The 25,543-nt window shown below is 38.1% G+C and overlaps 2 long non-coding RNA genes across 2 annotated transcripts; both read left to right on the forward strand.

The window, feature by feature from the left end:
- Positions 1 to 1,748: 1,748 nt before the first annotated feature.
- LOC147797464 (uncharacterized) lies at positions 1,749 to 6,790 on the forward strand. Its single transcript, XR_015427194.1, has 2 exons — positions 1,749 to 2,033; positions 2,785 to 6,790. It is a non-coding gene; the product is annotated as an uncharacterized LOC147797464 (long non-coding RNA).
- Positions 6,791 to 14,395: 7,605 nt separating this feature from the next.
- LOC147797465 (uncharacterized) lies at positions 14,396 to 17,993 on the forward strand. Its single transcript, XR_015427247.1, has 3 exons — positions 14,396 to 15,453; positions 16,286 to 16,900; positions 17,117 to 17,993. It is a non-coding gene; the product is annotated as an uncharacterized LOC147797465 (long non-coding RNA).
- Positions 17,994 to 25,543: the final 7,550 nt, after the last annotated feature.

A 25,543-nucleotide genomic window follows, 5' to 3' on the forward strand; every position in this document is an offset into this window, starting at 1 on the left:
TTTCTCGTTTACTTTTTATTTTTTGAGCTCCGAAATTGGAACCCGTGAGTAAGCTGACAATGACCGGACATAGGACTGTGACTGATTTGTTTTTAAATTAAAATAAAGCTTCTGTTTGAAGAGTAATCATTCTTATTTGACAACCTTTAAATTGTGTTTTCAAGCCAGTGGGTTTTGCATTGTTGTAAGTGACCTTTTGCTTAAATTAGTCATTGCATTTGGTTTTTGTTTGTTTTGATTATCGCCGTTTAATTGACAGTGAATTAACTTGATGTGGATTTTTCTCTCTCTTGAGTTTTGTCTTTTGATATCTAGGCACTGGATAATGGAAGCATTTTAATAACTGAAGCAAATTTCGGAGACATCATGCATCAGTCGATGCCATCGCCGATGGAAATACATTTTGTACACTCGCGTGGATGCGTTTTTTGTCGCGTTCGTTCCGTCGTTTCGTTGGCTCTTGGTGTCTTCTTGTTTCGTTGACCTGTGGGATTCACTTTTATTATTTTGTTTTCTTTTCTTCAAAATGGTGTCTCTTGATTCTTAGGTCATGGATGTGCGAAGCTGAAGATGACTGGTCACTTAGCGTTTAGATGTGCCTCACTGAAGTGCATAAGATAAGTAATCTTTCAGTTTGAGCAAAACTTTTGGCCTGTTTAACGAAAGGTAAGGCTTTGAGTTTCTTTTTTCTTTTCGTGCTTTCTTTACCAGGGCGTATTGTTTGCTTCCACTATTTGTGCTTCATTATTGTTTCGCAGGTTGTTTCTTTTTATGTGTCTTTCGTATTTTTGTATTCTTTCTTTCGACCAGCAAAACAAGTTTATTTTTCATCATAAGCTCCAATGAGCAGACGTACAATTCTGACGATGGAGGAAGCGGACTGTACACGACTCAACACAAACTGCAAATAAGGTGAATCGAGTTCTGTTTTAGGCATTCTTTTCAAACTCATTGATCCTTGTTGTTTATTCCTTTTTTTTCTCCGGCAATACTCGACGCCATATTCCGTGGCTCGTGTATACCGCTTTTTTAGCTGATTATTTCTTTTCCATGTTCGTTTTCGATGGTATTTTTTGTGGCTGCGTGTGTCGTTCGCGCAGTTTTTGATATGTGCTTATGTTTTTCTCGTTTACTTTTTATTTTTTGAGCTCCGAAATTGGAACCCGTGAGTAAGCTGACAATGACCGGACATAGGACTGTGACTGATTTGTTTTTAAATTAAAATAAAGCTTCTGTTTGAAGAGTAATCATTCTTATTTGACAACCTTTAAATTGTGTTTTCAAGCCAGTGGGTTTTGCATTGTTGTAAGTGACCTTTTGCTTAAATTAGTCATTGCATTTGGTTTTTGTTTGTTTTGATTATCGCCGTTTAATTGACAGAGAATTAACTTGATGTGGATTTTTCTCTCTCTTGAGTTTTGTCTTTTGATATCTAGGCACTGGATAATGGAAGCATTTTAATAACTGAAGCAAATTTCGGAGACATCATGCATCAGTCGATGCCATCGCCGATAGAAATACATTTTGTACACTCGCGTGGATGCGTTTTTTGTCGCGTTCGTTCCGTCGTTTCGTTGGCTCTTGGTGTCTTCTTGTTTCGTTGACCTGTGGGATTCACTTTTATTATTTTGTTTTCTTTTCTTCAAAATGGTGTCTCTTGATTCTTAGGTCATGGATGTGCGAAGCTGAAGATGACTGGTCACTTATCATTTAGATGTGCCTCACTGAAGTGCATAAGATAAGTAATCTTTCAGTTTGAGCAAAACTTTTGGCCTGTTTAACAAAAGGTAAGGCTTTGAGTTTCTTTTTTCTTTTCGTGCTTTCTTTACCAGGGCGTATTGTTGGCTTCCACTATTTGTGCTTCATTATTGTTTCGCAGGTTGTTTCTTTTTATGTGTCTTTCGTATTTTTGTATTCTTTCTTTCGACCAGCGAAACAAGTTTATTTTTCATCATAAACTCTAATGAGCAGACGTACAATTCTGACGATGGAGGAAGCGGACTGTACACGACTCAACACAAACTGCAAATAAGGTGAATGGAGTTCTGTTTTAGGCATTCTTTTCAAACTCATTGATCCTTGTTCGTTCCTTTTTTTCTCCGGCAATACTCGACGCCATATTCCGTGGCTCGTGTATACCGCTTTTTTAGCTGATTATTTCTTTTCCATGTTCGTTTTCGATGGTATTTTTTGTGGCTGCGTGTGTCGTTCGCGCAGTTTTTGATAGGTGCTGATGTTTTTCTCGTTTACTTTTTATTTTTTGAGCTCCGAAATTGGAACCCGTGAGTAAGCTGACAATGACCGGACATAGGACTGTGACTGATTTGTTTTTAAATTAAAATAAAGCGTCTGTTTGAAGAGTAATCATTCTTATTTGACAACCTTTAAATTGTGTTTTCAAGCCAGTGGATTTTGCATTGTTGTAAGTGACCTTTTGCTTAAATTAGTCATTGCATTTGGTTTTTGTTTGTTTTGATTATCGCCGTTTAATTGACAGTGAATTAACTTGATGTGGATTTTTCTCTCTCTTGAGTTTTGTCTTTTGATATCTAGGCACTGGATAATGGAAGCATTTTAATAACTGAAGCAAACTTCGGAGACATCATGCATCAGTCGATGCCATCGCCGATGGAAATACATTTTGTACACTCGCGTGGATGCGTTTTTGTCGCGTTCGTTCCGTCGTTTCGTTGGCTCTTGGTGTCTTCTTGTTTCGTTGACCTGTGGGATTCACTTTTATTATTTTGTTTTCTTTTCTTCAAAATGGTGTCTCTTGATTCTTAGGTCATGGATGTGCGAAGCTGAAGATGACTGGTCACTTAGCATTTAGATGTGCCTCACTGAAGTGCATAAGATAAGTAATCTTTCAGTTTGAGCAAAACTTTTGGCCTGTTTAACGAAAGGTAAGGCTTTGAGTTTCTTTTTTCTTTTCGTGCTTTCTTTACCAGGGCGTATTGTTGGCTTCCACTATTTGTGCTTCATTATTGTTTCGCAGGTTGTTTCTTTTTATGTGTCTTTCGTATTTTTGTAATCAGAACATACTATTTTAATTGATGTTGCGAAGATTTGGCTTTGAGAATTAAGGGTTGCATGACCTTTGACACACATCTGTGACCTTTTGCCCCATTTAAAAACTAGAGTACTGGTCTGACATGGAATAACCCGTATACCTCATTTTGGAAACAAACTCTTCAAATAAAATTATTTTGTCGTGGCCAAATCAAAGTGAATTTATGTGCGGACGTTATAGGCTGATTCGTCATTGAATTTCATGCATTCTAATTCATTTTTACGGCATCACTAGAAAAACTTTGATTCATACGTATCTTTTCATTGTTTGTGTCGTTCGATGAAAAGTTATTTTATGTTCCTTATTTTCACACTTTCTGATAATTAATTTTTGAATCAGAAAAAGGCATGCAAGCTTGGGCAAGATGATAGGATATAAATTTATGTACCCTTTTACAAGTTCTTTGTTTCGTAAACTATGTTGTTTATAAAACCTTGTTTTCAAATTCTTTATAATAACATCCAAAAGAAATAAGAATAAAGACGAGATATGCAGAAATAAAACATAGAAGAAATGCAAACTCTATAACTTTACAAACATTCAGTTTTGCATGTTTAATATTATATTTAAATCCTTAATTCATCATTCTTACACATTCCTTATTCCATTACTAAGTTACAGATTCATGACAAGAATAGAAACTAATTGCAAACAAACAGAAAAGTTGATTCGGAAGCATTTCGATACAGTTTTCATATTTTTGCTGACATTTCTATGTCTGGCCATTGGCGAATTCGAACGGCAAATTTTACGGTGTTGAAAGCTCTTAACTGAAAATATTGGAACAGAATGTTGAACAAGCGCAAAAAGTGGCTGATCAATTTCACAATTTATCAAATTATTTGTTCCGTTCTTTAACCTTAACCACCTCAAATCCTGACCAACAAGACTGTCAATGTTCATGACACCTAATAGGTCTATGTCTTTTACAGCAACCATAGGAAATACTCAAATGCTAGTACAAATTCGTTGGATTTTTTCTCCAAAGTCCCTGGGCGTGTTTCTGTGCTGATGTGTCTCAGTTGTTCCACTATTTCAAAGGTTTTTTTTACCACCTTTGTAGTTTTATGCTAATAAGTATTTCCACAAAACTGTATTGTCATCCCAGCGAGAAAGCGCCAATGTAACATTGGTTTTCACACATAAAGTCTTTTTTTCTGTAGATTTTTCTTTTTGCTGATTCATTGTTGTTTATGTGCATAACAATAACAAAGCACCAATCCCTCTCTAAGAAATGTTTTCAGTAGGTAAATTTTGGGTTCACAATTATTTGAACAGAAACATTTGTGCACAGAACCACGTCTTCCCTAGATAACTTCGCAGCAACAGCACCCTCAGATGTCCGGGAAAGTATGGATAATTTTAATTGTTGAAAAGCATACACTTTTCAATGCATTCAACCAACTAGAAAAGTAAATGAGTTGTCATACATTGAAGTAGAATGGAAAGTTGAAGAAAAATTATGTCTTAGAAAACATAATATCAACTTTACTAGAAATGGTTTGGGATTATTCATCCTCAGTTTTTGTAAAGCTCAGTTCTTTATGTATTGATGACCAGGGTCTTTATGTCATGATGTCTCCAAGTCTCGAAGTTCTGACGTCTTGGTGTCTTGAGGTCCTGGTCTATTTATATTCTAAATCTTGATGTCTTGTTGTCCTTGTGATTTGATGTCTTGATGTCCTGATCGTCTTGATGTCTTGATCGTCTTGATGTCTTGATGTCTTGACGTCCTAGTGTCCTGATGTCCTGATATCCTGATGTCTTGATGTCATGATGTCTTGGTGTCTTGATATCTCGATGTCCTGATGTCTTGGTATCCTGATGTTTGGATGTCTTTATGTCTGGATAGCCCGATGTCTGGGGAAATTGGGTGATGAGATCGGTTGGATGAGACTGGTTGGAGTTCTTCCTCCTTAGTCACTTCCTTCCTCTGACTTTTTCCCCTGATGTCCAGATATCCTAATTTATTGATGTCCTGATGTCTTGATGTCTTGGTGTCCTGATGTCTTGATGTCTTGGTGTCTTGATGTCTTGGTGTCACGATGTCCTGGTTGTCTTGACGTCCTGACGTCTTGGTGTCCCGATGTCTTGATATCCTGATGTCTTGACGTCCTGATGTTTTGGTGTCTCGATGTCGTGATGTCTTGCTGTCTGGACATACTGATGTCTTGGGGAAGTGGATGATGAGATTGGTTGGATGTTGAAAAGCATACAATTTTCAATGTATTCAACCAACTAGAAAAGTAAAGGAGTTGTCATACATTGAAGTAGAATGGAAAGTTGATGAAAAATTGTGTCTTAGAAAACATAATATCAACTTTACTAGAAATGGTTTGGGATTATTCATCCTCAGTTTTTGTAAAGCTCAGTTCTTTACGTATTGATGACCAGGGTCTTTATGTCATGATGTCTCCAAGTCTCGAAGTTCTGACGTCTTGGTGTCTGGAGGTCCTGGTCTATTAACATTCTAAATCTTGATGTCTTGGTGTCCTTGTGATTTGGTGTCTTGATGTCCTAATTGTCTTGATGTCTTGGTGTCTTGATGTCTTGACGTCCTAGTGTCTTGATGTCCTGATATCTTGATGTCATGATATCTTGGTGTCTTGATATCTCGATGTCCTGATGTCTTGGTATCCTGATGTCTGGATGTCTTTATGTCTGGATAACCCGATGTCTTGGGAAATTTGGTGATGAGATCGGTTGGATGAGACTGGTTGGAGTTCTTCCTTCTTAGTCACTTCCTTCCTCTGACTTTTCCCCTGATGTCCTGATATCCTAATTTATCGATGTCCTGATGTCTTGGTGTCCTGATGTCTTGATGTCTTGGTGTCACGATGTCCTGGTTGTCTTGATATCCTGGTGTCCTGATGTCTAGATCGTCTTGATGTCTTGATGTCCTGATTGTCTTGATGTCTTGGTGTCCTGATGTCTTGGTGTCCTAATGCCTTGATGTCCTAATGCCTTGATGTCCAGATTGCCTTGATATCTTAGTGTCTTTATGTCCTGATTGTCTTGGTGTCTTGACGTCCTAGTGTCTTGATGTCCTGATATCTTGATGTCATGATATCTTGGTGTCTTGATATCTCGATGTCCTGATGTCTTGGTATCCTGATGTCTGGATGTCGTTATGTCTGGATAGCCCGATGTCTTGGGAAATTTGGTGATGAGATTGGTTGGATGAGACTGGTTGGAGTTCTTCCTTCTTAGTCACTTCCTTCCTCTGACTTTTCCCCTGATGTCCTGATATCCTAATTTATCGATGTCCTGATGTCTTGGTGTCCTGATGTCTTGATGTCTTGGTGTCACGATGTCCCGGTTGTCTTGATATCCTGGTGTCCTGATGTCTAGATCGTCTTGATGTCTTGATGTCCTGATTGTCTTGATGTCTTGGTGTCCTGATGTCTTGGTGTCCTAATGCCTTGATGTCCTAATGCCTTAATGTCCAGATTGCCTTGATATCTTAGTGTCTTTATGTCCTGATTGTCTTGGTGTCTTGACGTCCTAGTGTCTTGATGTCCTGATATCTTGATGTCATGATATCTTGGTGTCTTGATATCTCGATGTCCTGATGTCTTGGTATCCTGATGTCTGGATGTCGTTATGTCTGGATAGCCCGATGTCTTGGGAAATTTGGTGATGAGATTGGTTGGATGAGACTGGTTGGAGTTCTTCCTTCTTAGTCACTTCCTTCCTCTGACTTTTCCCCTGATGTCCTGATATCCTAATTTATCGATGTCCTGATGTCTTGGTGTCCTGATGTCTTGATGTCTTGGTGTCACGATGTCCTGGTTGTCTTGATATCCTGGTGTCCTGATGTCTAGATCGTCTTGATGTCTTGATGTCCTGATTGTCTTGATGTCTTGGTGTCCTGATGTCTTGGTGTCCTAATGCCTTGATGTCCTAATGCCTTGATGTCCAGATTGCCTTGATATCTTAGTGTCTTTATGTACTGATTGTCTTGGTGTCTTGATGTCTTGACGTCCTGGTGTCTTGATGTCCTGATATCTTGATGTCATGATGTCTTGGTGTCTTGATATCTCGATGTTCTGATGTCTTGGTATCCTGATGTCTGGATGTCTTTATGTCTGGATAGCCCGATGTCTTGGGAAATTTGGTGATGAGATCGGTTGGATGAGACTGGTTGGAGTTCTTCCTTCTTAGTCACTTCCTTCCTCTGACCTTTTCCCCCGATGTCTTGATATCCTAATTTATCGGCGTCCTGATGTCTTGATGTCCTGATGTCCTGATGTCTTGATGTCTTGGTGTCACGATGTCCTGGTTGTCTTGATATCCTGGTTGTCTTGATATCCTGGTGTCTTGATGTCCAGATCGTCTTCATATCTTGATGTCCTGATGCCTTGATGTCCAGATTGTCTTGATATCTTGTGAACGATGACATAGTCTTGGTTTTTCAGTGCTTTCTTCTTCAATATTTATAATGTTCAAAAATTATGAAGTAGATCCGGATAGATTACCGTACTGTAGTCACCTCATGCGGGCGGTTTGTTGATGCACACGCAAGCTTATTCTGTATACAACATTGGGTACCTGTATTGTTCAATTTAAATCAATTTCTACTGAGTATTGCAGTGCAGTGTCAATGCAGTTTGATTGTCATTCAGAAATGGGGTTACAATATAAATAGCCCCCTCCCTGGTTGACGTCACAGAAATGGCACCAACAGATGTGAAGAAACGATTTAAAATATTTCATTGTTCAAGAAAAGGTCCAGTTTCAAAATACTTATAAACCACAATGGATGTAAAAAAAAAACCGTTTTCATACATAGTTCAGACGTGAAGTGTCCGATCGCAGTATTCAGCCATGGAATGTAATAAAAATGGTCACTCGGTGTTAAACGTGTGCATCTAAGCATTCATATCTGTGTCCAGCTTTCAGCTGCGTGAGCTTAGCCATTCGAAATCGCCAGTAAACAAGTATCTTTAAAAATACAAGCGAAGAAATCCAATACATATTCATTTATTATAACCACAGCCGAGAGCATATTTACTCAGTGCGACCACCTGAAACTCACTTTCAGTGTTGTTGTTTTCAAGGTTTTCAGAAAAAATAACAAATGCCAGTTTTGAAACATTTCTTGCTAAAACTCATCTTAATTACATACACAACATCAAACAAAGACAAGCAACATGAAATATCCTTTTCCGTTTTTCATGGCTCTTGCAAATGATTTTGACATCGTCACCCCGATGTGATTATTATTGTGCATACAGGAAGTGCTAAATGGGCAGCATATAAACGGAAAGGGAGAATATAATGTAGAAGGTTTGGTGATTCACGGGCTGTCGAACTAAACGACAATTAGTCGCATTTTTGTACATTATCGAATAAAAAAATTATAGTTTAGACGTGTTTCTGATGAAGTGGAATGGACATTCTGCTTAAATGTGAGTTTTTAATCCCTTCTTGTTTCCCTTTAATGACTATTCATAAATTCGTGTCTTTGTGACCCGTTTGTGATCGGTGTTTTTTATTTCGCTTTCGATCCTTCAAATAATGTTTAGTTTCTTGCATGTACCTTTATAATGGCTAGCATTTCGTTTCATGATTTTGATTTCAAGTAACGTTTCTTTCTTTTTAGTTTTTTCTCTTTCATGTTCAGGACTGTATGACGAAAACGGTCGACAAAGGAAAAAGCAAACGTACAGAACCTGATAGGTAAACACAACTTTGGTCAAATTTCTTTCTTTATTGTCATTTTGTTTTGCTTTCTGTTTTGCTGTATGTTGTGGTGGTTGCTGTTTTGTATTTGGTTGGGGGTTTTGTTTTGTTTTATTTTTGCACATTTTCTGCTTTAGTAGTTTCCATTTTGTATCGTTTCTTGTCCTTGTCCCTTTTTTATCTTTGTTTTCTTTGACAACTGTTCAAGTAATCGATTTTAACTTAAAACCATCGTCGTTTAACTGTCGTTTTACCGTCGTTTTCGAGCTCTTGAGGATGTTTTTGTGCTAAAATTTAAAACCTTGGATTCAGCTTGAATCTTTTTATGTGGAATTAATGCACATTGTCTATTGTTCTTTAGTGTCTGTGTTTTGATGTTCAGAAAATTGATGTATGGAACCTCTGGATGGATGGCGGAATCGAGCTGAAGACACTGGTTAGATTGCTTCCACTAGACAATTGCTACATTGAAGTGAACGTCAGCTTAATTTTATTTGTTTAATGAAAATGTAATTGAAACTGGTCAGACTCCCCCCCCCCCAAAAGCTACATTTTCAATTTCAAACAGTTCGTGCGCTAGATCTTTGTTCCTCGGGCGTACACGTACTTGCCGTCGCGCTTGTTCCGTCGTTTCGTCAGCCCTCGGTTTCTTCCTGTTTCGTTGACCTGTGGGATTCACTTTTATTATTTTGTTCTCTTTTCTTCAAGATGGTGTCTATTAATTCTTAGGTCATGGATGTGCGAAGAAGGAAGCGAGCTCAAGATGACTGGTCACTTAGCATTTAGATGTGCCTCACTAAAGTGCATAAGATAAGCAATTTTTCAGTTTGAGCAAAACTTTTGGCCTGTTTAACGAAAGGTAAGGCTTTGAGTTTCTTTTTGCTTTTCCTGCTTTCTTTACCAGGGCGTATTGTTTGCTTCCACTATTTGTGCTTCATTATTGTTTCGCAGGTTGTTTCTTTTTATGTGTCTTTCGTATTTTTGTATTCTTTCTTTCGACCAGCGAAACAAGTTTATTTTTCATCATAAGCTCCAATGAGCAGACGTACAATTCTGACGATGGAGGAAGCGGACTGTACACGACTCAACACAAACTGCAAATAAGGTGAATCAAGTTCTGTTTTAGGCATTCTTTTCAAACTCATTGATCCTTGTTGTTTATTCCTTTTTTTTCTCCGGCAATACTCGACGCCATATTCCGTGGCTCGTGTATACCGCTTTTTTAGCTGATTATTTCTTTTCCATGTTCGTTTTCGATGGTATTTTTTGTGGCTGCGTGTGTCGTTCGCGCAGTTTTTGATATGTGCTTATGTTTTTCTCGTTTACTTTTTATTTTTTGAGCTCCGAAATTGGAACCCGTGAGTAAGCTGACAATGACCGGACATAGGACTGTGACTGATTTGTTTTTAAATTAAAATAAAGCTTCTGTTTGAAGAGTAATCATTCTTATTTGACAACCTTTAAATTGTGTTTTCAAGCCAGTGGGTTTTGCATTGTTGTAAGTGACCTTTTGCTTAAATTAGTCATTGCATTTGGTTTTTGTTTGTTTTGATTATCGCCGTTTAATTGACAGTGAATTAACTTGATGTGGATTTTTCTCTCTCTTGAGTTTTGTCTTTTGATATCTAGGCACTGGATAATGGAAGCATTTTAATAACTGAAGCAAATTTCGGAGACATCATGCATCAGTCGATGCCATCGCCGATGGAAATACATTTTGTACACTCGCGTGGATGCGTTTTTTGTCGCGTTCGTTCCGTCGTTTCGTTGGCTCTTGGTGTCTTCTTGTTTCGTTGACCTGTGGGATTCACTTTTATTATTTTGTTTTCTTTTCTTCAAAATGGTGTCTCTTGATTCTTAGGTCATGGATGTGCGAAGCTGAAGATGACTGGTCACTTAGCGTTTAGATGTGCCTCACTGAAGTGCATAAGATAAGTAATCTTTCAGTTTGAGCAAAACTTTTGGCCTGTTTAACGAAAGGTAAGGCTTTGAGTTTCTTTTTTCTTTTCGTGCTTTCTTTACCAGGGCGTATTGTTTGCTTCCACTATTTGTGCTTCATTATTGTTTCGCAGGTTGTTTCTTTTTATGTGTCTTTCGTATTCTTTCTTTCGACCAGCAAAACAAGTTTATTTTTCATCATAAGCTCCAATGAGCAGACGTACAATTCTGACGATGGAGGAAGCGGACTGTACACGACTCAACACAAACTGCAAATAAGGTGAATGGAGTTCTGTTTTAGGCATTCTTTTCAAACTCATTGATCCTTGTTGTTTATTCCTTTTTTTTCTCCGGCAATACTCGACGCCATATTCCGTGGCTCGTGTATACCGCTTTTTTAGCTGATTATTTCTTTTCCATGTTCGTTTTCGATGGTATTTTTTGTGGCTGCGTGTGTCGTTCGCGCAGTTTTTGATATGTGCTTATGTTTTTCTCGTTTACTTTTTATTTTTTGAGCTCCGAAATTGGAACCCGTGAGTAAGCTGACAATGACCGGACATAGGACTGTGACTGATTTGTTTTTAAATTAAAATAAAGCTTCTGTTTGAAGAGTAATCATTCTTATTTGACAACCTTTAAATTGTGTTTTCAAGCCAGTGGGTTTTGCATTGTTGTAAGTGACCTTTTGCTTAAATTAGTCATTGCATTTGGTTTTTGTTTGTTTTGATTATCGCCGTTTAATTGACAGTGAATTAACTTGATGTGGATTTTTCTCTCTCTTGAGTTTTGTCTTTTGATATCTAGGCACTGGATAATGGAAGCATTTTAATAACTGAAGCAAACTTCGGAGACATCATGCATCAGTCGATGCCATCGCTGATGGAAATACATTTTGTACACTCGCGTGGATGCGTTTTTGTCGCGTTCGTTCCGTCGTTTCGTTGGCTCTTGGTGTCTTCTTGTTTCGTTGACCTGTGGGATTCACTTTTATTATTTTGTTTTCTTTTCTTCAAAATGGTGTCTCTTGATTCTTAGGTCATGGATGTGCGAAGCTGAAGATGACTGGTCACTTATCATTTAGATGTGCCTCACTGAAGTGCATAAGATAAGTAATCTTTCAGTTTGAGCAAAACTTTTGGCCTGTTTAACGAAAGGTAAGGCTTTGAGTTTCTTTTTTCTTTTCGTGCTTTCTTTACCAGGGCGTATTGTTGGCTTCCACTATTTGTGCTTCATTATTGTTTCGCAGGTTGTTTCTTTTTATGTGTCTTTCGTATTTTTGTATTCTTTCTTTCGACCAGCGAAACAAGTTTAGTTTTCATCATAAACTCCAATGAGCAGACGTACAATTCTGACGATTGAGGAAGCGGACTGTACACGACTCAACACAAACTGCAAATAAGGTGAATCGAGTTCTGTTTTAGGCATTCTTTTCAAACTCATTGATCCTTGTTGTTCATTCCTTTTTTTCTCCGGCAATACTCGACGCCATATTCCGTGGCTCGTGTATACCGCTTTTTTAGCTGATTATTTCTTTTCCATGTTCGTTTTCGATGGTATTTTTTGTGGCTGCGTGTGTCGTTCGCGCAGTTTTTGATAGGTGCTGATGTTTTTCTCGTTTACTTTTTATTTTTTGAGCTCCGAAATTGGAACCCGTGAGTAAGCTGACAATGACCGGACATAGGACTCTGACTGATTTGTTTTTAAATTAAAATAAAGCGTCTGTTTGAAGAGTAATCATTCTTATTTGACAACCTTTAAATTGTGTTTTCAAGCCAGTGGATTTTGCATTGTTGTAAGTGACCTTTTGCTTAAATTAGTCATTGCATTTGGTTTTTGTTTGTTTTGATTATCGCCGTTTAATTGACAGTGAATTAACTTGATGTGGATTTTTCTCTCTCTTGAGTTTTGTCTTTTGATATCTAGGCACTGGATAATGGAAGCATTTTAATAACTGAAGCAAACTTCGGAGACATCATGCATCAGTCGATGCCATCGCCGATGGAAATACATTTTGTACACTCGCGTGGATGCGTTTTTGTCGCGTTCGTTCCGTCGTTTCGTTGGCTCTTGGTGTCTTCTTGTTTCGTTGACCTGTGGGATTCACTTTTATTATTTTGTTTTCTTTTCTTCAAAATGGTGTCTCTTGATTCTTAGGTCATGGATGTGCGAAGCTGAAGATGACTGGTCACTTAGCATTTAGATGTGCCTCACTGAAGTGCATAAGATAAGTAATCTTTCAGTTTGAGCAAAACTTTTGGCCTGTTTAACGAAAGGTAAGGCTTTGAGTTTCTTTTTTCTTTTCGTGCTTTCTTTACCAGGGCGTATTGTTGGCTTCCACTATTTGTGCTTCATTATTGTTTCGCAGGTTGTTTCTTTTTATGTGTCTTTCGTATTTTTGTATTCTTTCTTTCGACCAGCGAAACAAGTTTATTTTTCATCGTAAACTCCAAGAGCAGACGTACAATTCTGACGATGGAGGAAGCGGACTGTACACGACTCAACACAAACTGCAAATAAGGTGAATCGAGTTCTGTTTTAGGCATTCTTTTCAAACTCATTGATCCTTGTTGTTCATTCCTTTTTTTCTCCGGCAATACTCGACGCCATATTCCGTGGCTCGTGTATACCGCTTTTTTAGCTGATTATTTCTTTTCCATGTTCGTTTTCGATGGTATTTTTTGTGGCTGCGTGTGTCGTTCGCGCAGTTTTTGATATGTGCTTATGTTTTTCTCATTTACTTTTTATTTTTTGAGCTCCGAAATTGGAACCCGTGAGTAAGCTGACAATGACCGGACATAGGACTCTGACTGATTTGTTTTTAAATTAAAAGAAAGCTTCTGTTTGAAGAGTAATCATTCTTATTTGACAACCTTTAAATTGTGTTTTCAAGCCAGTGGGTTTTGCATTGTTGTAAGTGACCTTTTGCTTAAATTAGTCATTGCATTTGGTTTTTGTTTGTTTTGATTATCGCCGTTTAATTGACAGTGAATTAACTTGATGTGGATTTTTCTCTCTCTTGAGTTTTGTCTTTTGATATCTAGGCACTGGATAATGGAAGCATTTTAATAACTGAAGCAAACTTCGGAGACATCATGCATCAGTCGATGCCATCGCGGATGGAAATACATTTTGTACACTCGCGTGGATGCGTTTTTGTCGCGTTCGTTCCGTCGTTTCGTTGGCTCTTGGTGTCTTCTTGTTTCGTTGACCTGTGGGATTCACTTTTATTATTTTGTTTTCTTTTCTTCAAAATGGTGTCTCTTGATTCTTAGGTCATGGATGTGCGAAGCTGAAGATGACTGGTCACTTAGCATTTAGATGTGCCTCACTGAAGTGCATAAGATAAGTAATCTTTCAGTTTGAGCAAAACTTTTGGCCTGTTTAACGAAAGGTAAGGCTTTGAGTTTCTTTTTTCTTTTCGTGCTTTCTTTACCAGGGTGTATTGTTGGCTTCCACTAGTTGGGCTTCATTATTGTTTCGCAGGTTGTTTCTTTTTATGTGTCTTTCGTATTTTTGTATTCTTTCTTTCGACCAGCGAAACAAGTTTATTTTTCATCATAAGCTCCAATGAGCAGACGTACAATTCTGACGATGGAGGAAGCGGACTGTACACGACTCAACACAAACTGCAAATAAGGTGAATCGAGTTCTGTTGTAGGCATTCTTTTCAAACTCATTGATCCTTCTTGTTCATTCCTTTTTTTCTCCGGCAATACTCGACGCCATATTCCGTGGCTCGTGTATACCGCTTTTTTAGCTGATTATTTCTTTTCCATGTTCGTTTTCGATGGTATTTTTTGTGGCTGCGTGTGTCGTTCGCGCAGTTTTTGATATGTGCTTATGTTTTTCTCATTTACTTTTTATTTTTTGAGCTCCGAAATTGGAACTCGTGAGTAAGCTGACAATGACCGGACATAGGACTCTGACTGATTTGTTTTTAAATTAAAAGAAAGCGTCTCTTTGAAGAGTAATCATTCTTATTTGACAACCTTTAAATTGTGTTTTCAAGCCAGTGGATTTTGCATTGTTGTAAGTGACCTTTTGCTTAAATTAGTCATTGCATTTGGTTTTTGTTTGTTTTGATTATCGCCGTTTAATTGACAGTGAATTAACTTGATGTGGATTTTTCTCTCTCTTGAGTTTTGTCTTTTGATATCTAGGCACTGGATAATGGAAGCATTTTAATAACTGAAGCAAACTTCGGAGACATCATGCATCAGTCGATGCTATCGCTGATGGAAGAAATACATTTTGTACACTCGCGTGGATGCGTTTTTGTCGCGTTCGTTCCGTCGTTTCGTTGGCTCTTGGTGTCTTCTTGTTTCGTTGACCTGTGGGATTCACTTTTATTATTTTGTTTTCTTTTCTTCAAAATGGTCTCTCTTGATTCTTAGGTCATGGATGTGCGAAGCTGAAGATGACTGGTCACTTAGCATTTAGATGTGCCTCACTGAAGTGCATAAGATAAGTAATCTTTCAGTTTGAGCAAAACTTTTGGCCTGTTTAAACGAAAGGTAAGGCTTTGAGTTTCTTTTTTCTTTTCGTGCTTTCTTTACCAGGGCGTATTGTTGGCTTCCACTATTTGTGCTTCATTATTGTTTCGCAGGTTGTTTCTTTTTATGTGTCTTTCGTATTTTTGTATTCTTTCTTTCGACCAGCGAAACAAGTTTAGTTTTCATCATAAACTCCAATGAGCAGACGTACAATTCTGACGATGGAGGAAGCGGACTGTACACGACTCAACACAAACTGCAAATAAGGTGAATCGAGTTCTGTTTTAGGCATTCTTTTCAAACTCATTGATCCTTGTTGTTCATTCCTTTTTTTCTCCGGCAATACTCGACGCCATATTCCGTGGCTCGTGTATACCGCTTTTTTAGCTGATTATTTCTTTTCCATGTTCGTTTTCGATGGTATTTTTTGTGGCTGCGTGTGTCGTTCGCGCAGTTTTTGATATGTGCTTATGTTTTTCTCATTTACTTTTTATTTTTGAGCTCCGAAATTGGAACCCGTGAGTAAGCTGACAATGACCGGACATAGGACTCTGACTGATTTGTTTTTAAATTAAAATAAAGCTTCTGTTTGAAGAGTAATCATTCTTATTTGACAACCTTTAAATTGTGTTTTCAAGCCAGTGGGTTTTGCATTGTTGTAAGTGACCTTTTGCTTAAATTAGTCATTGCATTTGGTTTTTGTTTGTTTTGATTATCGCCGTTTAATTGACAGTGAATTAACTTGATGTGGATTTTTCTCTCTCTTGAGTTTTGTCTTTTGATATCTAGGCACTGGATAATGGAAGCATTTTAATAACTGAAGCAAACTTCGGAGACATCATGCATCAGTCGATGCCACTGCTATTGGAAATACATTTTGTATACTAACATTTTTTTGACTAGATTAGCTTTAACCATATCAAATTTCCACAGGATTACTTGAAGACTAAACAGCAAAGAACATGTACCTCAAGCTTATTCGTAGATATCATTTAATAACTCCTTAAAAATGACAGTAGAGATTGTTTCTATGTCAAATTTATTCTGCTGTTGACATGAAGTTACCTTTGTTTCCATTTCTTCTCTGTTAACTCTCCAGGGACTAAATCCTTGAAGCAAGATTTTACCAAGTGGATGAACTTGGAATGACCACCAAAGATAATGCAACTATCCATTACGATTAGTATTTTGTATTTTTAGTGTTTCCACATTCTTGCAACTTGTCCCTTGATTCTTACTGATGTACAAACGTAGTCTAGGTTCCTTAGATTCTGTTGTGAGAAGTGGGTCTTTGATGTCTCTGCAAAGGATGTTGTGTCACTGAATTTCCATATAGTGATGGAAAGTATACATCAGCGGAAATTTTGTAAATGAGCCAGTTCGGTATTCCTACAGCGTATGCCCAGCACAAGGCTATTAATATGGCCACGCGCGCGCACGATAGTCTGTCCTATCAGCGCAGCCATAACCTGACTCGCGCGCGCTTTGTTCCCGAAAGACCTTAGCTTGATGAATACCCAAATAGCTCATTATGCTCAAGAATCTCAGTTATTAACACTGAACCCTTAAAAGAATCTAAATTTGTTTCAGAAGATGCTTATTGTGTGTACTGTTTTTCCTTCTATTTGTCCAGGATATGTTTGCGAAGAATGAAGACAGTCGAAGACAAAGCACCGGTCTACACTTTCCATCTAGGAGTTATTGGAGCATTATGGTTTGAGAATTTCATCATGTAATAGTTAGATTGCTTTATTTGGTTGGCAACTTTTTTTTCCGTAAAGTACGCACTGTAAGATTTACACACATGATGAGGTATAATGTTATCAATAAGAGTCTTTTGTGATGTGGCAAAAGTAAAGAAACCCACTTTTAAAATGTAAAGGCACTATGGACCATGAAAATGTTTTGCTTTCATTTTTTGTTTGAACAGAGTTTTCAAGACATTCTATCACCGTCAGCTGTTTCCAAAGGAAATTTCGTGTACATCGGGATTCTATGGTCATCAGGCTCGGTCAGTGAGCTTGGTGCGTGCTTGCTGTGGTGTCGGACTCAAGAGATGTGGTGCTTTGTGAAAGGAGGGCTCTGCTCATTTGTTTGTCTCCATCAGCCAACAAGACAGAATCCACTTTATTCTTCTGATAAATGAGTATATTCTCAATAGGAAAACAACCACACTAATGGTGGACTTCGCAAGTTAGCAGTGTTATTTAGTGTTTTGTATTATAGAGCCCACTGACAGGTAGTTGGTATTCCTGATATATTTCGACTGACTTATTACATTAAAAGTGTAGAGAAATGTTCTAGGAATAATAGGTGTATGCGATTTTAGATGGGAACAATGAAACTTGGATGAAACTGAAGCAAGCATAGCTATTTCTTACTGTCGGAAATCGAAGGATGAATGTTACATTTGACATAGGCAAAAATCCTCAAAAGTTCATTCACCCTAACACAACCACTTAATACTAACACCAACACTGACTGCCATTACTTATTACTCCACCATCCACCAAGGACACAGTGCTAAATTATTGCCTCATGCAAATGAAACATTCATAGGGCCTATGCAGAAATTCTTTAGTAGATGTGTAAAAGCATTAAGTGCCGAACTACGTCGTCTGAGTTTCAGTGTTCCCGCCACCTCAATGTAATGTTACACTAGGACAACACTGTATGCTTACTTTGTATTATCGTATAATTCAGCTGGGAATTTTTATACTAAAGAATAAAATGTCAAGTAATTTACCACAGCTTGCATCGAGATGTATTCCTGGATTCTTCAGCTGACCTACATTCCCGTTCCAATATTCTTGTTGAAGCTGATGATTATTTAAATATATCCATGTATGGGCGTTGCCATTTTTCGGGGGAAGGGGGTTTCTGGGGGAAGCATTCATTGGTATCAAAACTGATAAACATTGGAAGGGGGATATTATAAGGGGTTTTTATTTTAAGTAAATTATGCGATTTTTACTCCTTACAATTTTTAATTTCTTTTACTTCTTTTTTCATCATTTTTTGTCGGGGGAGGGGAAGCGCCCCTTGTTTCCCTTTGTGAGGTTTATGTTATTTGCAATTAGTATTTTGTCGATAACAGTAAAATTGTGTTACCAAACTGAATAATGGAGATAAATATCAAATTAATGGCGGACTGACATGTCCTGCACTGACCTGCTTTGAAATGGGCGTTAACTAGTATTGGGTAGGTGAGAGGCTGTTTCTGCAATCCGGAGTGTCCTACGTTCGAAAATGAGTAAATTTAAGTTTGACCCATCTTCCTTAGGAAAGTCCCAGCTTGTTTTAATCAGTTGTCATCGGATAACTATCGCGCGGATAAAGACTTGACTCGAGTCGGGATCCTCCATGACGTGTGCGTTTATGCTTTGGATATAGAGGCCATCGCCACGCGGGGTCGGTCACTCAGTAGCTTGGACCGTTTTCCAATACTAACCTCGGGCTCCGTCTCAGGCATCCAACTGTATTTTTTACTTTAATAGCTGACTTTGAAGCCTACGTTCTAGCATTTTAATGTTGGATAGGCTATCAAAATGAGGGCGCCTTATATAAAAAAGTTATGAGTAGCCGAGTGCTATACCGTACCGTATAGTAAAGTGTCTGATTGGGGAAAAGTAACCTCGCTTAGTCTGACTTGATTTGGTCGAATGGTCGAATTAGACTATAGAGTTTAGTGAGTGTGATGCTTGTTTTTACGTATTTATTTTACAGGCCTCACTTTGCATATAATTAATTTTATCCATTAATTTGATAATAACTAGGCCTGGCTATCTACGTTTTAATAATATGTAAATATCGTTCCCTCGTTCTACTATGTAGGTAACATATATATAAGGTAATCATTTTTGCAGGTCCTTTAAATCGTGTTGGGTGCGTAAATTGGATGTAATAAAAATGGTTAAGGGGATTACAAGAGGGGTTACGTATGCATTCTTTTCATTTTGTAGCTCTGCTCCTTTGAAATGTTGCTTGTAAAGTTTATTTCTTTTCAGACTACATGTTGATTCCACGGGCAATCAGTATTGGAGCAAATGTACTGTATTCTTGATGTGTAATTTTAGATTAGTAAAATATAAAGTCCAGTTAACTCGCGGGGCACATTTACAACGCGTTTTTCTATTTGTAATATCTCTTTCTGTTCTATACGCATCTTCGTTTGCCGTCATTACTCTTAACTAGGGCCAATTGAGCCGGGATACAGATCGATACATATCACCAATATGGTCACAACTTTTTTCCAAAAGGCCAATTTGGTAAATTTTTTTTGTAATTATCACCCCAGGCATACATACGGAAGCATATATAGGACATGATTGAAAACAAATTCTGCTTTCTATTTCGTCCGGGCGGATTACTTATTTCACCTGGAGCTGATTAGTATCCCAGGAGACTTGGTGTACAGTAATCGCTCACTTTTTGAAGGGGATGGGTCAAACTCATTGATCCTTGTTGTTCATTCTTTTTTTTCTCCGGCAATGCTCGACGCTATATTCCGTGGCTCGTGTATACTGATTTTTTATGTGATTATTTCTTTTCCATGTTCGTTTTCGATGGTATTTTTTGTGGCTGCGTGTGTCGTTCGCAGAGTTTTTGATATGTGCTTATGTTTTTCTCGTTTACTTTTTATTTTTTGAGCTCCGAAATTGGAACCCCGTGAGTAAGCTGACAATGACCGGACATAGGACTCTGACTGATTTGTTTTTAAATTAAAATAAAGCGTCTTTTTGAAGAGTAATCATTCTTATTTGACAACCTTTAAATTGTGTTTTCAAGCCAGTGGGTTTTGCATTGTTGTAAATGGCCTTTTGCTTAAATTAGTCATTGCATTTGGTTTTTGTTTGTTTTGATTATCGCCGTTTAATTGACAGAGAATTAACTTGATGTGGATTTTTCTCTCTCTTGAGTTTTGTCTTTTGATATCTAGGCACTGGATAATGGAAGCATTTTAATAACTGAAGCAAACTTCGGAGACATCATGCATCAGTCGATGCCATCGCCGATGGAAATACATTTTGTACACTTGCGTGGATGCGTTTTTATCGCGTTCGTTCCGTCGTTTCGTTGGCTCTTGGTGTCTTCTTGTTTCGTTGACCTGTGGGATTCACTTTTATTATTTTGTTTTCTTTTCTTCAAAATGGTGTCTCTTTATTCTTAGGTCATGGTTGAACGAAGCTGAAGATGACTGGTCACTTAGCATTTAGATGTGCCTCACTGAAGTGCATAAGATAAGTAATCTTTCAGTTTGAGCAAAACTTTTGGCCTATATAACGAAAGGTAAGGCTTTGAGTTTCTTTTTTCTTTTCGTGCTTTCTTTACCACGGCGTATTGTTGGCTTCCACTATTCGTGCTTCATTATTGTTTCGCAGGTTGTTTCTTTTTATGTGTCTTTCGTATTTTTGTATTCTTTCTTTCGACCAGCGAAACAAGTTTATTTTTCATCATAAACTCCAATGAGCAGACGTACAATTCTGACGATGGAGGAAGCGGACTGTACACGACTCAACACAAACTGCAAATAAGGTGAATGGAGTTCTGTTTTAGGCATTTTTTTCAAACTCATTGACCCTTGTTGTTCATTCCTTTTTTTCTCCAGTAATACTCGACGCTATATTCCGTGGTTCGTGTATTCCGCTTTTTTAGCTGATTATGTTCGTTTTCGATGCGTCTTTTTGAAGTGTAATCATTCTTATTGGACAATCTTTAAATTGTGTTTTCAAGCCAGTGGGTTTTGCATTGTTGTAAGTGGCTTTTTGCTTAAATTTGTCATTGCATTTGGTTTTTGTTTGTTTTGATTATCACCGTTTAATTTTAATTGACAGTTAACTTGATCTTGATTTCTCTTTCTCTCTTGAGTTTTGTCTTTTGATATCTAGGCACTGGATAATGGAAGCATTTTAATAACTGAAGCAAACTTCGGAGACATCATGCATCAGTCGATGCCACTGCTATTGGAAATACATTTTGTATACTAACATGGAAGAATTTTTTGACTCGATCAGCTTTAACCATATCAAATTTCCACAGGATTACTTGAAGACTAAACAGCAAAGAACATGTACCTCAAGCTTATTCGTAGATATCATTTAATAACTCCTTAAAAATGACAGTAGAGATTGTTTCTATGTCAAATTTATTCTGCTGTTGACATGAAGTTAACTTTGTTTCCATTTCTTCTCTGTTAACTCTCCAGGGACTAAATCCTTGAAGCAAGATTTTACCAAGTGGATGAACTTGGAATGACCACCAAAGATAATGCAACTATCCATTCCGATTAGTATTTTGTATTTTTAGTGTTTCCACATTCTTGCAACTTGTCCCTTGATTCTTACTGATGTACAAACGTAGTCTAGGTTCCTTAGATTCTGTTGTGAGAAGTGGGTCTTTGATGGCTCTGCAAAGGATGTTGTTTCACTGAATTTCCATAAAGTGATGGAAAGCATACATCAGCGGAAATTTTGTAAATGAGCCAGTTCGGTATTCCTACAGCGTATGCCCAGCACAAGGCTATTAATATGGCCACGCGCGCGCACGATAGTCTGTCCTATCAGCGCAGCCATAACCTGACTCGCGCGCGCTTTGTTCCCGAAAGACCTTGGCTTGATGAATACCCAAATAGCTCATTATGCTCAAGAATCTCAGTTATTGACACTGAACCCTTAAACGAATCTAAATTTGTTTCAGAAGATGCTTATTGTGTGTACTGTTTTTCCTTCTATTTGTCCAGGATATGTTTGCTAAGAATGAAGGCAGTCGAAGGCAAAGCACCGGTCTACACTTTCCATCATGGAGTTATTGGAGCATTATGGTTTGAGAATTTCATCATGTAATAGTTAGATTGCTTTATTTGGTTGGCAACTTTTTTTCCATAAAGTACGCACTGTAAGATTTACACACATTATGAGGTATAATGTTATCGATAAGAGTCTTTTGTGATGTGGCAAAAGTAAAGAAACCCACTTTTAAAATGTAAAGGCACTATTGACCATGAAAATGTTTTGCTTTAATTTTTGTTTGAACAGAGTTTTCAAGACATTCTATCACCGTCAGCTGTTTCCAAAGGAAATTTCGTGTACATCGGGATTCTATGGTCATCAGGCTCGGTCAGTGAGCTTGGTGCGTGCTTGCTGTGGTGTCGGACTCAAGAGATGTGGTGCTTTGTGAAAGGAGGGCTCTGCTCATTTGTTTGTCTCCATCAGCCAACAAGACAGAATCCACTTTATTCTTCTGATAAATGAGTATATTCTCAATAGGAAAACAACCACACTAATGGTGGACTTCGCAAGTTAGCAGTGTTATTTAGTGTTTTGTATTATAGAGCCCACTGACAGGTAGTTGGTATTCCTGATATATTTCGACTGACTTATTACATTAAAAGTGTAGAGAAATGTTCTAGGAATAATAGGTGTATGCGATTTTAGATGGGAACAATGAAACTTGGATGAAACTGAAGCAAGCATAGCTATTTCTTACTGTCGGAAATCGAAGGATGAATGTTACATTTGACATAGGCAAAAATCCTCAAAAAATCTTTCACCCTAACACAACCACTTAATACTAACACCAACACTGACTGCCATTACTTATTACTTCACCATCCACCAAGGACACAGTGCTAAATTATTGCCTCATGCAAATGAAACATTCATAGGGCCTATGCAGAAATTCTTTAGTAGATGTGTAAAAGCATTAAGTGCCGAACTACGTCGTCTGAGTTTTAGTGTTCCCGCCACCTCAATGTAATGTTACACTAGGACAACACTGTATGCTTACTTTGTATTATCGTATAATTCAGCTGGGAATTTTTTTACGATAGAATAAAATGTCAAGTAATTTACCACAGCTTGCATTGAGATGTATTCTTGGATTCTTCAGCTGACCTACATTCCCGTTCCAATATTCTTGTTGAAGCTGATGATTATTTAAATATATCCATGTATGGGCGTTGCCATTTTTTCGGGGGAAGGGGGTTTCTGGGGGAAGCATTCATTGGTATCAAAACTGATAAACATTGGAAGGGGGATATTATAAGGGGTTTTTATTTCAAGTAAATTATGCGATTTTTACTCCTTACAATTTTTAATTTCTTTTACTTCTTTTTTCATCATTTTTTGTCGGGGGAGGGGAAGCGCCCCTTGTTTCCCTTTGTGAGGTTTATGTTATTTGCAATTAGTATTTTGTCGATAACAGTGAAATTGTGTTACCAAACTGAATAATGGAGATAAATATCAAATTAATGGCGGACTGACATGTCCTGCACTGACCTGCTTTGAAATGGGCGTTAACTAGTCTTGGGTAGGTGAGAGGCTGTTTCTGCAATCCGGAGTGTCCTACGTTCGAAAATGAGTAAATTTAAGTTTGACCCATCTTCCTTAGGAAAGTCCCAGCTTGTTTTAATCAGTTGTCATCGGATAACTATCGCGCGGATATAGACTTGACTCGAGTCGGGATCCTCCATGACGTGTGCGTTTATGCTTTGGATATAGAGGCCATCGCCACGCGGGGTCGGTCACTCAGTAGCTTGGACCGTTTTCCAATACTAACCTCGGGCTCCGTCTCAGGCATCCAACTGTATTTTTTACTTTAATAGCTGACTTTGAAGCCTACGTTCTAGCATTTTAATGTTGGATAGGCTATCAAAATGAGGGCGCCTTATATAAAAAAGTTATGAGTAGCCGAGTGCTATACCGTACCGTATAGTAAAGTGTCTGATTGGGGAAAAGTAACCTCGCTTAGTCTGACTTGATTTGGTCGAATGGTCGAATTAGACTATAGAGTTTAGTGAGTGTGATGCTTGTTTTTACGTATTTATTTTACAGGCCTCACTTTGCATATAATTAATTTTATCCATTAATTTGATAATAACTAGGCCTGGCTATCTACGTTTTAATAATATGTAAATATCGTTCCCTCGTTCTACTATGTAGGTAACATATATATAAGGTAATCATTTTTGCAGGTCCTTTAAATCGTGTTGGGTGCGTAAATTGGATGTAATAAAAATGGTTAAGGGGATTACAAGAGGGGTTACGTATGCATTCTTTTCATTTTGTAGCTCTGCTCCTTTGAAATGTTGCTTGTAAAGTTTATTTCTTTTCAGACTACATGTTGATTCCACGGGCAATCAGTATTGGAGCAAATGTACTGTATTCTTGATGTGTAATTTTAGATTAGTAAAATATAAAGTCCAGTTAACTCGTGGGGCACATTTACAACGCGTTTTTCTATTTGTAATATCTCTTTCTGTTCTATACGCATCTTCGTTTGCCGTCATTACTCTTAACTAGGGCCAATTGAGCCGGGATACAGATCGATACATATCATCAATATGGTCACAACTTTTTTCCAAAAGGCCAATTTGGTAAATTTTTTTTGTAATTATCACCCCAGGCATACATACGGAAGCATATATAGGACATGATTGAAAACAAATTCTGCTTTCTATTTCGTCCGGGCGGATTACTTATTTCACCTGGAGCTGATTAGTATCCCAGGAGACTTGGTGTATAGTAATCGCTCACTTTTTGAAGGGGATGGATCCCCACGTTTTCGTAAAAAAAGGGTTTTTAAGTCCTTTTTCATTTTTTTCATGAAGTTTGCTTTTCGGGGGGGGGGCACAGATTGGGGTTGGGGGAAGGGCAAAATGATTATTTTCTACAAATCGCAGTCCATTTTTCTTTGGTCTGTCCCCCGTCCCCAAAATAAAGCCGCCCACTCCACAGTTTGTCTCTAGCCTCACAGTGCATTTTTCACGCTTTGGGTCTTCCAGGCTTTTGTTGAGTAGGCCTAACTCATTACAATCATTTTTCACCTATTTTTTGAGAATCGGATCTGCTGTTCTGGCGTGGTGTTCATTTTCCCGAAGCAGCCCAAAACCTACACTTTTTCCGCGCGCACACGTTGCTTGGACACGCAGGCAAGCGCGTGGCCCCAAACTTCAATTGGCCATAGCAACAATCTTCATTTGAACTGAGCATGTAGTGATCTATTGATTATTTGTATTGAGTAGGATTGTCTTTACTTCGCGAAGTTTCATCAAGCTCGTGTATGGGATGGCCGAGTTCGGGGGGGGGAACCCCCTTGTTTGTAAGTGTTCCCCCATACTTCTGGCTTTTTAGGGTTAAGATTGAAGTACTGTTCGCGTGAACTCCTTTTAAAAATTACAAGGAAAAAGAATGGCTTTAAACATTGTTACAAAATGGTGGTGGGGGCGGGTGAATCTGTTCCCGTGTCCCTTCCCCGCTTGGACACTGAATACGCCACTGCACTTTGTTGGAGAGGGAAAAGGGGTTTCCAGGAGGGTACATAGCACTAAACTACGAACCGATCATGAACGTCAGGGGGA

This window comes from Acanthaster planci, linkage group LG11 (genome assembly GCF_054643075.1).
Source record: "Acanthaster planci isolate LZ-2023a linkage group LG11, COTS_SCS, whole genome shotgun sequence".
Classification (NCBI taxonomy): Eukaryota; Metazoa; Echinodermata; class Asteroidea; order Valvatida; family Acanthasteridae; genus Acanthaster; species Acanthaster planci.